Below are 14,312 nucleotides of genomic sequence, written 5' to 3' on the forward strand. Positions count from 1 at the left end.
CCAAGAAGAGAATTTCTTGTTTTAAAATTTATAAATTATGTTTAAATGGAAGATAGAGAAGACAGATGCTGGATTATTTAGTACCAAGCTGGTTTTCTGTCCTGATGTGGGTAAGGGCTGGTCACTTGTTATGTTTCTCATTCCTTTAGATTTGTAGCTGTTTTAGACTTTATAAATAATCATTTTGAGTATTCCAAGTCCATAGGCATTTTCTGACCCAATTGTCCATTTTACAGGAGTATTTTTCTTAGAAGTTTGGAACCATAAAATAGAAATTTTCCTAACTAGTCAAGATTCCAGGGTATATGTGGGTAGGATTTTGCTCATTTCCTGCTGTGTGATTTCATTGTGCTGTTCTGACCTTGTTTTTGCATAGGGTGCTGGCCGGTATAAACTGGAAATGTATGTTAAGTCGGTGTCCAAGGCAGTGTTGCAGATGTGGCCAGTATTTGTTTTAAAGGAATCAGTGAAGGGCATTCTGCACTCGAGCTTTGTGAAAAAGTGTGCAGATGCTCATGGCTGTGGATGCTGTGTGGTGTGAAGAACACTGCAGTTCATTGAATATGGTGTGAGGAATGCTGCTGTGCACTGACTGTGTTGTGTGAGGAATGCTGCTGTGCACTGACTGTGTGGTGTGAGGAATGCTGCTGTGCACTGACTGTGTGGTGTAAGGAATGCTGCTGTGCACTGACTGTGTGGTGTGAGGAATGCTGCTGTGCACTGACTGTGTGGTGTGAGGAATGCTGCTGTGCACTGACTGTGTGGTGTGAGGAATGAGCTGTGCACTGACTGTGTGGTGTGAGGAATGCTGCTGTGCACTGACTGTGTGGTGTGAGGAATGCTGCTGTGCACTGACTGTGTGGTGTGAGGAATGCTGCTGTGCACTGAGTATGTGCTGTGAGGAATGCTGCTGTGCACTGACTGTGTGGTGTGAGGAATGCGGCTGTGCACTGACTGTGTGGTGTGAGGAATGCTGCTGTGTACTGACTGTGTGGTGTGAGGAATGCGGCTGTGCACTGACTGTGTGTTGTGAGGAATGCTGCTGTGTACTGACTGTGTGGTGTGAGGGATGCTGCTGCACTGACTGTGTGGTGTGAGGAATGCTGCTGTGCATTGATGCTGCCTTTTTTCCCCACTGTTTTTTTTTTTTTTTTATTAACTTGAGAATTCCTTATTTACATTTCTAGTGTTATTCCCTTTCCCGGTTTCCGGGCAAACATCCCCCTCCCTCCTCCCCTTCTTTATTGGTGTTCCCCTCCCCATCCTCCCCACATTGCCACCCTCCCCCAACAATCTACTTCACTGGGCGTTCAGTCTTAGCAGGACCCAGGGCTTCCCCTTCCACTGGTGCTCTTACTAGGATATTCATTGCTACCTATGAGGTCAGAGTCCAGGGTCAGTCCATGTATAGTATTTAGGTAGTGGCTTAGTCCCTGGAAGCTCTAGTTCCTTGGCATTGTTGTTCATATGGGGTCTCGAGCCACTTCAAGCTCTTCCAATTCTTTCTCTGATTCCTTCAACGGGGGTCCTATACTCAGTTCAGTGGTTTGCTGCTGGCATTCGCCTCTGTGTTTGCTGTATTCTGGCTGTGTCTCTCAGGAGCGATCTACATCCGGCTCCTGTCAGTCTGCACTTCTTTGCTTCATCCATCTTGTCTAATTAGATGGCTGTATATGTATGGGCCACATGTGGGGCAGGCTCTGAATGGGTGTTCCTTCTGTGTCTGTTTTAATCTTTGTCTCTCTATTCCCTGTCAAGTGTATTCTTGTTCCCCTTTTAAAGAAGGAGTGAAGCATTCACATTTTGATCATCCGTCTTGAGTTTCATTTCTTCTAGGCATTTACGGTAATTCAAGCATTTGGGCTAATAGCCACTTATCAGTGAGTGCATACCATGTGTGTTTTTCTGTGATTGGGTTACCTCACTCAGGATGATATTTTCCAGTTCCACCCATTTGCGTACGAATTTCATAAAGTCATTGTTTTTGATAGCTGAGTGATATTCCATTGTGTAGATGTACCACATTTTCTGTATCCATTCCTCTGTTGAAGGGCATCTGGGTTCTTTCCAGCTTCTGGCTATTATAAATAAAGGCTGCGATGAACATAGTGGAGCACGTGTCTTTTTTATATGTTGGGGCATTTTTGGGGTATATGCCCAAGAGAGGTATAGCTGGATCCTCAGGCAGTTCAATGTCCAATTTTCTGAGGAACCTCCAGACTGATTTCCAGAATGGTTTTACCAGTCTGCAATCCCACCAACAATGGAGGAGTGTTCCTCTTTCTCCACATCCTCGCCAGCATCTGCTGTCACCTGAGTTTTTGATCTTAGCCATTCTCACTGGTGTGAGGTGAAACCTCAGGGTTGTTTTGATTTGCATTTCCCTTATGACTAAAGATGTTGAACATTTCTTTAGGTGTTTCTCAGCCATTCGGCATTCCTCAGCTGTGAATTCTTTGTTTAGCTCTGAACCCCATTTTTTAATAGGGTTATTTGTTTCCCTGCGGTCTAACTTCTTGAGTTCTTTGTATATTTTGGATATAAGGCCTCTATCTGTTGTAGGATTGGTAAAGATCTTTTCCCAATCTGTTGGTTGCCGTTTTGTCCTAACCACAGTGTCCTTTGCCTTACAGAAGCTTTGCAGTTTTATGAGATCCCATTTGTCGATTCTTGATCTTAGAGCGTAAGCCATTGGTGTTTTGTTCAGGAAATTTTTTCCAGTGCCCATGTGTTCCAGATGCTTCCCTAGTTTTTCTTCTATTAGTTTGAGTGTGTCTGGTTTGATGTGGAGATCCTTGATCCACTTGGACTTAAGCTTTGTACAGGGTGATAAGCATGGATTGATCTGCATTCTTCTACATTTTGACCTCCAGTTGAACCAGCACCATTTGCTGGAAATGCTATCTTTTTTCCATTTGATGGTTTTGGCTCCCTTGTCAAAAATCAAGTGCCCATAGGTGTGTGAGTTTTTTTCTGGGTCTTCAAATCTGTTCCATTGGTGTATCTGTCTGTCTCTGTACCAATACCATGCAGTTTTTATCACTATTGCTCTGTAATACTGCTTGAGTTCAGGGATAGTGATTCCCCCTGAAGTCCTTTTATTGTTGAGGATAGTTTTAGCTATCCTGCGTTTTTTTTTGTTATTCCAGATGAATTTGAAAATTGTTCTGTCTAACTCTTTGAAGAATTGTATTGGTATTTTGATGGGGATTGCATTGAATCTGTAGATCGCTTTTGGTAAAATGGCAATATTTACTATATTAATCCTGCCAATCCGTGAGCATGGGAGATCTTTCCATCTTCTGTGGTCTTCTTCAATTTCTTTCTTCAGAGTCTTGAAGTTCTTATTGTACAAATCTTTTACTTGCTTGGTTAAAGTCACACCGAGGTACTTTGGTATTTGGGTCTATTAAGAAGGGTGGTGTTTCCCTAATTTCTTTCTTAGCTTGTTTCTCTTTTGTGTAGAGGAAGGCTACTGATTTATTTGAGTTGATTTTATACCCAGCCACTTTGCTGAAATTGTTTATCAGCTTTAGTAGTTCTCTGGTGGAACTTTTGGGATCACTTAAATATACTATCATATCATCTGCAAATAGTGATATTTTGACTTCTTCTTTTCCGACCTGTTTCCCCTTGACCTCCTTTTGTTGTCTGATTGCTCTGACTAGAACTTCAAGAACTATATTGAATAAATAGGGAGAGAGTGGGCAGCCTTGTCTAGTCCCTGATTTTAGTGGGATTGCTTCAAGTTTCTCTCCATTTAGTTTAATGTTAGCAACTGGTTTGCTGTATATGGCTTTTACTATGTTTAGGTATGGGCCTTGAATTCCTACTCTTTCCAGGACTTTTATCATGAAGGGGTGTTGAATTTTGTCAAATGCTTTCTCAGCATCTAATGAAATGATCATGTGGTTTTGTTCTTTCAGTTTGTTTATATAATGGATCACGTTGATGGTTTTCCGTATATTAAACCATCCCTGCATGCCTGGGATGAAGCCTACTTGATCATGGTGGATGATTGTTTTAATGTGCTCTTGGATTCGGTTTGCCAGAATTTTATTGAGTATTTTTGCGTCGATATTCATAAGGGAAATTGGTCTGAAGTTCTCTTTCTTTGTTGGGACTTTGTGTGGTTTAGGTATAAGAGTAATTGTGGATTCATAGAAGGAATTCGGTAGTGATCCATCTGTTTCAATTTTGTGGAATAGTTTGGATAATATTGGTATGAGGTCTTCTATGAAGGTCTGATAGAAATCTGCACTAAACCCATCTGGACCTGGGCTCTTTTTGGTTGGGAGACCTTTAATGACTGCTTCTATTTCCTTAGGCGTTATGGGGTAGTTTAACTGGTTTATCTGTTCCTGATTTAACTTGGGTACCTTGTATCTGTCTAGGAAATTGTCCATTTCCTGCAGATTTTCAAGTTTTGTTGAATATAGGCTTTTATAATAAGATCTGATGATTTTTAGAATTTCCTCTGAATCTGTAGTTATGTCTCCCTTTTCATTTCTGATTTTGTTAATTTGGACACACTCTCTGTGTCCTCTCGTTAGTCTGGCTAAGGGTTTATCTATCTTGCTGATTTTCACAAAGAACCAACTTTTGGTTCTGTTGATTCTTTCTATGGTCCTTTTTGTTTCTATTTGGTTGATTTCAGCTCTGAGCTTGATTATTTCCTGCCTTCTACTCCTCCTGGGTGTTTTGCTTCTTTTTGTTCTAGAGCTTTTAGGTGTGCTGTCAAGCTGCTGACATATGCTCTTTCCTGTTTCTTTCTGCAGGCAATCAGCGCTATGTGTTTCCTCTATACCACAGCTTTCATTGTGTCCCATAAGTTTGGGTATGTTGTACCTTCATTTTCATTAAATTTTAAAAAGTCTTTAATTTCTTTCTTTATTTCTTCCTTGACCAGGTTATCATTGAGTAGAGCATTGGTCAATTTCCACGTATATGTGGGCATTCTTCCCTTATTGTTATTGAAGACCAGTTTTAGGCCGTGGTGGTCCGATAGCACGCATGGTATTATTTCTATCTTTCTGTACCTGTTGAGGCCCGTTTTTTGACCAATTATATGGTCAGTTTTGGAGGAAGTGCCATGAGGAGCTGAGAAGAAGCTATATCCTTTTGCTTTAGGATAGAATGTTCTATAAATATCTGTTAAGTCCATTTGGCTCATGACTTCTCTTAGTCTGTCTACGTCTCTGTTTAATTTCTGTTTCCATGATCTGTCCATTGATGAGAGTGGGGGTGTTGAAATCTCCTATTATTGTGTGAGGTGCAATGTGTGTTTTGAGCTTTAGTAAGGTTTCTTTTACGTATGTAGGTGCCCTTGTATTTGGGGCCCAGATATTTAGGATTGAGAGTTCATCTTGGTGGATTTTTCCTTTGATGAATATGAAGTGTACTTCCTTATCTTTTTTGATGACTTTTAGTTGAAAATTGATTGTATGTGATATTAGAATGGCTACGCCAGCTTGCTTCTTCCGACCATTTGCTTGGAAAGTTGTTTTCCAGCCTTTCACTCTGAGGTAGTGTCTGTCTTTGTCTCTGAGGTGTGTTTCCTGTAGGCAGCAGAATGCAAGGTCCTTGTTGCGTATCCAGTTTGTTAATCTATGCCTTTTTATTGGGGAGTTGAGGCCACTGATGTTGAGAGATATTAATGACTAGTGATTATTGCTTCCTGTTATATTTATATTTGGATATGAGGTTATGTTTTTGTGCTATTCTTCTCTTTGTTTTCTGGCCAAGACGATTAGTTTCTTGCTTCTTCTAGGGTATAGCTTGCCTCCTTACGTTGGGCTTTACCATTTCTTATCCTTTGTAGTGCTGGATTTGTAGAAAGATATTGTGTAAATTTGTTTTTGTCCTGGAATATCTTGGTTTCTCCATCTATGTTAAGTGGGAGTTTTGCAGGATACAGTAACCTGGGCTGACATTTGTGTTCTCTTAGGGTCTGTGTGACATCTGTCCAGGATCTTCTGGCTTTCATAGTTTCTGGTGAAATGTCTGGTGTGATTCTGATAGGTCTGCCTTTATATGTTACTTGACCTTTTTTTCTTACTGCTTTTAATATTCTTTCTTTATTTTGTGCGTTTGGTGTTTTGACTATTATGTGACGGGAGGTGTTTCTTTTCTGGTCCAATCCATTTGGAGTTCTGTAGGCTTCTTGTATGCCTATGGGTATCTCTTTGTTTAGGTTAGAGAAGTTTTCTTCTATGATTTTTTGAAGATATTTACTGGTCCTTTGTGCTGGGAGTCTTCACTCTCTTCTATACCTATTGTCCTTAGGTTTGATCTTCTCATTGAGTCCTGGCCCAATGTTTTGGACAAGTAGCTTTTTCCGCTTTACATTATCTTTGACAGTTGAGTCAATGATATCTATGGAATCTTCTGCTCCTGAGATTCTCTCTTCCATCTCTTGTATTCTGTTGGTGAAGCTCGTATCTACAGCTCCTTGTCTCTTCTTTTGGTTTTCTATATCCAGGGTTGTTTCCATGATGTTTCTTGATTGCGTCTATTTCCATTTTTAATTCCTTCAACTGATTGATTGTGTTTTCCTGGAATTCTTTCAGGGATTTTTGTGACTCCTCTCTATGGGTTCCTACTTGTTTATTTATGTTTTCCTGGAATTCTTTCAGGGATTTTTGCGATTCCTCTCTGTAGGCTTCTACTTGTTTATTAATGTTTTCCTGTGTTTCTGTAAGGGAGTTCTTCACGTCTTTCTTGAAGTCCTCCAGCATCATGATCAAATATGATTTTGAAACTAGATCTTGCTTTTCTGGTGTGTTTGGATATTCCATGTTTGTTTTGATGGGAGAATTGGGCTCCGATGGTGCCATGTAGTCTTGGTTTCTGTTGCTTGGGTTCCTGCGCTTGCCTCTCGCCATCAGATTATCTCTAGTGTTACTTTGTTCTGCTATTTCTGACAGTGGCTAGACTGTCCTATAAGCCTGTGTGTCAGGAGTGCTGTAGACCTGTTTTCCTGTTTTCTTTCAGCCAGTTATGGGGACAGAGTGTTCTGCCTTCGGGCGTGTAGTTTTTCCTATCTATAGGTCTTCAGCTGTTCCTGTGGGCCTGTGTCTGTAGTTCACCAGGCAGGTCACTTGCAGCAGAAAAGTTGGTCTTACCTGTGGTCCTGGGGCTCAAGTTTGCTCGTGGGGTGTTGCTTATGAGCTCTCTGCGGCGGCAGCAACCAGGAAGATCTGCGCTGCCCTTTCCGGGAGCTTCCGTGCACCAGGGTTCCAGATGGAGTTTGGTGTTTTCCTCTGGCGTCAGAGATATGTGCAGAGTGCAGTCTCTTCTGGTTTCCCAGGAATGTCTGCCTCTCTGAAGGTTTAGCTCTCCCTCCCACGGGATTTGGGTGCAGAGAACTGTTTATCCAGGCTGTCCCTTCAGGTTCTGGTGGTGTCTCAGACGCAGCGGTCCTGCTGCACCTGGGCCCTCCTCTGCGGGAACCCAGAGGCCTTAAACAGTTTCCTATTGGGCCAGGGATGTGGGCAAGGGTGAGCAGTGTTGGTGGTCTCTTCTGCTCTGCAGCCTCAGGAGTGCCCACCTGACCAGGCAGTGAGGTCTCTCTCCCACGGGGTTTGGGAGCAGAGAGCTGCTGCGGGCCGGGATCCGCGGGTTTGGGACTCCCGGTAAACCCCGCAAGTGCCCAGTCCTAGAGGAATTTTTGCCTCTCTGTGTCCTGAGTTCACCAGGCAGGTCTCTTGCAGCAGAAAAGTTGGTCTTACCTGTGGTCCCGAGGCTCAAGTTTGCTCGTGGGGTGCTGCCTATGAGCTCTCCGCAGCGGCAGCAACCAGTGACGCTGCCTTTTTTCTTTTCTCACTACACCCTTCTGGTGGCTCAGGTTGGACAACTAGGTGCCCATGACCAACTCCTCATTGTGGATGAATTTACTCTGGTTGGACTTTCTCAGGAAAGGTATGACTAACTGGTCACTTAAACGCGTCAACTAATTGGTTAGTTTTAGTGAACTGAAGTGATAGTTTGCATTTAATTTTGAAATTGGAATTCAAAAAGAAGTGATGTAAAAGCTCTTTGTGTTTACTCACCTTCACTATAACCCTAGTTCTTAGAGCACATGAATCTCATTTTGGGTTCACTCATAAGAACGTATATTAGTATAGAACATTTCATTAAATAATTATATAAATATGTACACATATACTTTGAGCTTGTAAAATCTTTAAATATCTTAATGTTTATGTTCTAGAATAGAATATATTTACCTGTTTTATAATTAATTCTCATAAGTGATGTGGACAGGACATAATCTTCTGAAAGTCTGGTTTATTTCCCCAAACAGCAACCAGGCTGAGGAACCTAAGCACAAGTATTCTGAACATAGACTCCTCTATGACAGTGAGCACTGTTTCTTTATATTTTCTTCCTAGGGCAGCAGAACTCATGACTACAACCAGTTCCATGGTTACACTGGAAGTTGCAAATCAAGGCATCCTCTCTCACTGCCTGTCCACCTGTCTTACCCAGCCATTGTCCTCCATGGTGCAGAGAGGTAAGAGCTAGTGACTCAAGCCAGGTTAGCCAACATATAGTAATCCTGTATTGAGATATGGCTCCTCCTAAAAGTTATCAAAATCTGGGGATGGAAAGATGGTTCAGTATTTTACAACACCAGTGTTAGCTCACAACTGCCTAAAACTCTAATTTCAGGGGATTTGAAACCTTCTTTTAAGTTCTTTGGACACCAGTCAAGCATTCATGTGCACACATGCTGGGCAAACACTCATACACATAAATTATTTTTATAAAGTGAGACCCTAAAAGTCCCATGTAGTAGCTCCTACCACAGCTCTTGCTCAGCTTTTCAAGGAAGAAGTTAGTTGAGACTGAGTTCATGATGCTGAGAAATACTTCTGGATCATGATACAGATAAGATCTGATGGTACGGTTTACTAGATATATTCACAGTCTGTTAGGTGCAGTATTGTGAATCCTCTTCTGACCCTGACTCAGCTTTTATTTTTACTTTTTATTTTTTCAGTTTTATTTTTATTACGCTACTCAAGTAAATTAATACTAAATTAATGAATCTGGGAAAATGAGAATTAGTTTAAATGAGTAAATAAAATGTGAAATGTTTTTTATTGAAAGCATAGTTTCAAAATTATAGTTTTTAGCAGGGCATTTAAAATACATGCTTTTTAGAAAACCATTTATTTATTTCCTTTACAATCCTGTCTTCCCAGTAACCCACTGTACAAATCTTCCCTCCATCACACTTTTCCTGAAATGGCAAAGCTTGTTTCGGGGTGTCAACGCCCATGAATGCTTTTTAAAAGATTGTAAAACAGATACCTGAGGAAAAAGTACGACTTTTATGCAGTTTTAAGCATCTGATTGTATACTTCTTTACATTTCACAAGAACAGACCCCTCTACCTAGACCTGAAGTTAGGAGCTAAATTTCAGGAGTGACAATGCCACAAACAGCCTGCATCAGTGTATAGAAAAATCTTTTTATTCCTTTGTAGACACAGGAACAGCTGGCTACTTGGCCAGTGAGCCATAAAGCAGTGTCAGGTCTGGTTATATAACCATTCCCCAGTTTTTGTTACCTCCTCTGTGAGGAAGAAACATGCATGAAATTTTGCTAATATCTCTGGTGAGTCCCTGAAGTAGTATAGCTTCCTCTTTTCTTTTCTCAGCCTCTTACCCCTTCCAAGGAAGAGCTTCAGGAAGTTTTACCTACTTGAGCTCCACTGAGTAGAGGCTGGCAAGGGTCTCTAGTGTGACAGTGATATGTGGATCCATAGGTCCTCAGTGGAATCTAGCACATGCAGCCAGGAGCACCTGAACTCTTCCTCCAAGTCAGTTGCCCCTGCTTCCACTCTAACCAAGAGTGGTCCTGGCCATTGGGAAACCCCAGCAGAGGTGCTGCCCACCCCTGTGACTGTCTCCCAGCCCATATGAACAGAACTCCCTCCACCACCTCCTCTACCACAGGTCCACTACACCAGATATTGTTGGCATTTCAGTGGATTTGCCCCTCCCCCCTCCTTCTGCAAACAAGGCAGCATCCCAGTCTGCACAGGTGGCTGGGAAAAAAGAGTGAGGAGCAGCAGTGTTGGTCTGAGATATAGAAGGCCTGTCTGGACAAGGAAGCAGAGAGGAAGCACAGGGAGCAGGAGAGGAAAGGGCGACAGATGCACTCTCATTCCCTGAACTTGCTTCCTTCTCATCTTTGACCACACCGACCAAACCAGGAAAACCTTCCACACTGCAGAGGCCCCAAGAAACAGTCATTCTGGTGTTGTAGTCCCTGCAGCAGCCCCCCACTATTGAGCACAGGGATCTGCAGTTCATAACTATCAGAAAAGAGGTGCTGTCCTCTGGGGAGTCTGTCTCCAGACCCATAAAAATAAGATGTCAGGAAGAAGCTGGAGAAGCAACAGCAAATGCACCTTGTGCATATGCTAAGCAAGGAGATCCATGAGTTGCAAAACAAGGGGGACGGTAGTGCAGAGGAGACTGACTGCCTGTGGACGCTTATGCTGGAGTGGCAGTTCCAGAAGAGACTTCAGGCCATATTTCTTGCGTTTCTCCCAGGTTCATTTCATAAAACTGTTCAAGAAGCACAACATTTGATGTTTCCATAGTAGAAATTTATAACAACAATGTTTTTGCCCTTCTGGCCTTAGACAGTTCTACAGTGGTGTCTATGGTTAAGTGCCAGGCAGTGATAACCCAGGAGTGACATTCAGAGGTACACAGGATGACCAGCAGGTGAGGTGCTCCTGGGGCCCAGTGTCCTGAGTGCAGGTCCTCAACCTTACAGCTGCCCACTCCAGCTGTGCCTGGGATGGAGCCAGTGCTACCAACCTAGGAAGCAGCTCAGGGAGTGTGCTTAGTATGTGCCCCATTGCTTCAGTGCATGACAAGGTTAATCTGCAGGAGTAGCAAGGATTTTAGCCAGCTCGCGTTCTCTATCTGAGGAAGAACATGTCTTTAAGAACATCAAGATGCTCACCTCTAGCACATATCAGCTTTATATATCAAAGATATCATAATAAAGCTATTTAAAACATAAAAAGTTATAAGGTAGCTCAAGGGTAGGATTACTGACCCTGAGTATTATATCTAATTACACACACACACACACACACACACACACAGAAAGAGCTACAAAAGTTGGAAAAATAAACGAATCTTAAAAATATATAAATAAATGTATAATTATTAAAATCTATATGGGAGTCAATGTTTATCACCCAGCATTGAGGAAGGGGCTTAGAGAAATGAATTATCCCCCTCCAACCTCAAAAAACATACGCACACACACAATCAATGACATGTGTAATTATACCAGGAAATACCCGTATTTTATAGAATGCCATAATCGAAAGTAAGAACCATCTTTTTTGTTAAGGGTTGCCAATACATTCTTTTTCCAAGGTGTGTGCAGCTGTGCCAGTCTTGTTCACTATGGGATGGAAGAGGTCCCTGACCTGTGAGCCTAGAAGTGAGCAGGGGATCTTTGCTCCATTCTGAGACTGAGAAAGGCAGGATGCCCACTCAAGGGTCCATAGCAGGGAAGGTTTTCAAGCTATGACAGTGCTGGAGAAGCCTATACAAGGCACACAGTTAGCAGTGATGTGTTTGCAGGGAGTCCAAGGAACCAGCTTTGTACTGATGCAGGTGGGCAAGCATTTATCATCCACCTCCCACTATGACAGCAATGAGAGTATTGCTTAAGTTTTATTTCATAGATTTGATCCCTGACCAAAATACCAAAAACTGCACCCTTAATGATGTAGCAAATAGAATAGTGGATGCTAGGCCAGGAACCTTTGACTCTTCTAATACCATTGTGTATTTCCGAGCAAGGAAGGAGAGGTATCAATGGACAGCAGTCTGTTTCCCCACGAGTACTCTACCACTGAGTTAGTAGCCTTAGCCCTCCTCACCTCTAGAAAAAGGGTGTCACTAAGTTGTCCAAGCTGATCTTAAACTCATGATGTAGACCAGGCTAGCCTTGAAGTTCTGATCCCCCTACCTACTGTGTGTCTTGAGTGTCTGGTATTACAGGCCCATTTCTCTATGGATTAGTAGCCCATGGAAGAGTCCATGATCCCATGACCCTCTAGTTCTCACCCTGTGGAGCTATTGGCCTAAGAGGGAGATGGAGTCCATCTGAAGGGATGGGTCAACAAGACAACTCTGTAGAGTGGGGAACTCATCATTCATATTGGGTCCCTGCTGGGAAGAGGAGAAATCAAGAGGAGGGTGGAGATTGGTGTTGGGGAATCCTCCTCTTCCTCCTCTTTCTCCTCCTCCTCCTCCTTCTGCTGCTAATGCTGCTGGTGCTATTGCTGTTTCTCCTGTTGGTGCTGTAGTTTCTGCTGGTGTCTTTTCCTTGGCCATGTGTCTGAAATCACCTCCTGTTTATACTCAGGACATGACAGAATTTCAAGATGGCACTGTGAGAGAAAAAAAGTCAATTTATTCTAAGCAAAAATCTTATGCGGTAGAATACTTAGATTACCATTTGGAGCTTTGATTGCCTTATTATTTTATCAAATATTCTCTTCTACTTCTCAGTTAAGATTTTTGAAAAAAATCATTTAGAAATGTTACATATATATATATATATCAATTGCTAGGTCTTAGGAATGAAAAAATCAGTATGCAAAACAATATGCATGCATGCAGGATTCTGACCATCAACAATAACCAACAAACTAGGTTGTTGATACTTATTCAGTGACAAACCTTGTTATTAATTTTAAGGCTTGATGGAGTGGGATGTTACATTTGAAAACATAAGACTCTGTTCTGCAGCACTTGTGATTGATGACCACATGTGCTAGAACCAGTAGCCCATGGATGAGTCCATGAGCCCATGAATCTCTAGTCCTCACCCTGTGGGAGCTATTGGCCTAAGGGGGAGCTGGAGTCCATCTGAAGGGATGGGTCAACAAGAAAACTCTGTAGAGTGGGGAATTCATATTGAGTCCCTGCTGGGAAGAGGAGAAATCAAGAAGAGGGAGAAGGCTTGGTGTTGGGGAAACCTCATAAAAGAACTTAGAGCAGATACAAGGTAAGAATTGTGGGGAAAATGGAAACCAGAGACAGAGGAAGGACCAGCATAGAGCAAACTAGAAAGGACAAAGCACGAAGGTACCTGGGCTGTGCCTGCTGCTTGTTATCTGGACTCTCCCTGTGGCTCATTTCTGGGGTGAGATTCTGTTCTGCCCCAGGCGAGGTTTCTTTCTCCTTGGCAAGCAGCAACAAAGCTTTATCAGGGCATTTGCTATATTCCTGGTCCTCCCCTTAAAACCTCTGTGCCGGACCCTGCTGGAGATGGGCTTATCCTCTAATGGGGCTCTGTGGGAGAGTAGATTATCTTCTTTTATTTCCTTGTTGCTACTCTTCTCACTGAAGATGCTTGTTGTTTGAATGTATGGGACACTCATGGCACATTTGTGATAGTGGTCCTGTGTAGGTGTCATCGGTAGTGGCCTGAGACGACCAGCCACAGTGGACCTTCTCCCTCCTTTTGGATGAACCTTCTGGCCATAATGAGATACGTGACCTTGGGAGAATGACACCTGCAAGGTGTCAAGGACTGGCAGGCTTCCACTCCTATTTCTTTGTAATCTAAAAGCACCTGCAGGATCAAGGCTAGGAAATGGGGCTGCAATGGGACGCACTTGCTGTGCCTGGGCTGTGCAGCCATACCCTGGGAGAGCCTGCTGTTGTAGGAAGCAATAAGTTGCCATTTCCTCATTATATTTTCTTTTTATTAGGGAGTATTTTATTACAGAGGCTTGAAATCCCATGCATTTCATCGCACCCAAAATTTCAGGGTCTGGCCTGAGGGGAAGCAGTTCTTCACAACGAACTGTGAACCCCTTCCCATGTTCTTTGAACCAGTCGTGTTTCATCACCTCGCTGGCTGTTGCTCTATACATTGGATTTACTGTTAGTAATTGAGTAAGGAGGTTCTCCAGTTCTTCTGAAACCCCACAGGGGGCAGGATACACCCCTGCAACAACTTGTTTTTGTAATTCTTGTATGATCACAGAATCAAATGGGAGCTTTCCCACTACCATATAATACAAGACCTCTCCTATTGTCCACATATCATTCTTCATCCCGTCATACAGAAGTCCAAGGAAGCGTTCCGGGGAACCAAAAGAATACGCACCGCAGTGCTGGTTTAGCATTTGTCCAGGTTGTGTTTCGGTGCTAAGCCCAAAGTCGATGACTTTGACCTTTTTGTTTTTATCAATCATTATATTGTCCACTTTCAGGTCTCGGTGAACAATCCCCTTTCCATGGCAGTAGCTC

The 14,312-nt window shown here is 42.7% G+C and overlaps 1 pseudogene; it reads right to left on the reverse strand.

Moving 5' to 3' along the window:
• Positions 1-13,186: 13,186 nt before the first annotated feature.
• LOC148007088 (sperm motility kinase Y pseudogene) overlaps positions 13,187-14,312 on the reverse strand; it is a 1,371-nt pseudogene continuing 245 nt past the window's right edge.

This window comes from Rattus norvegicus, chromosome 1 (assembly GCF_021556685.1).
Source record: "Rattus norvegicus strain SHRSP/BbbUtx chromosome 1, alternate assembly SHRSP_T2T, whole genome shotgun sequence".
In the NCBI taxonomy this organism is placed as follows: Eukaryota; Metazoa; Chordata; class Mammalia; order Rodentia; family Muridae; genus Rattus; species Rattus norvegicus.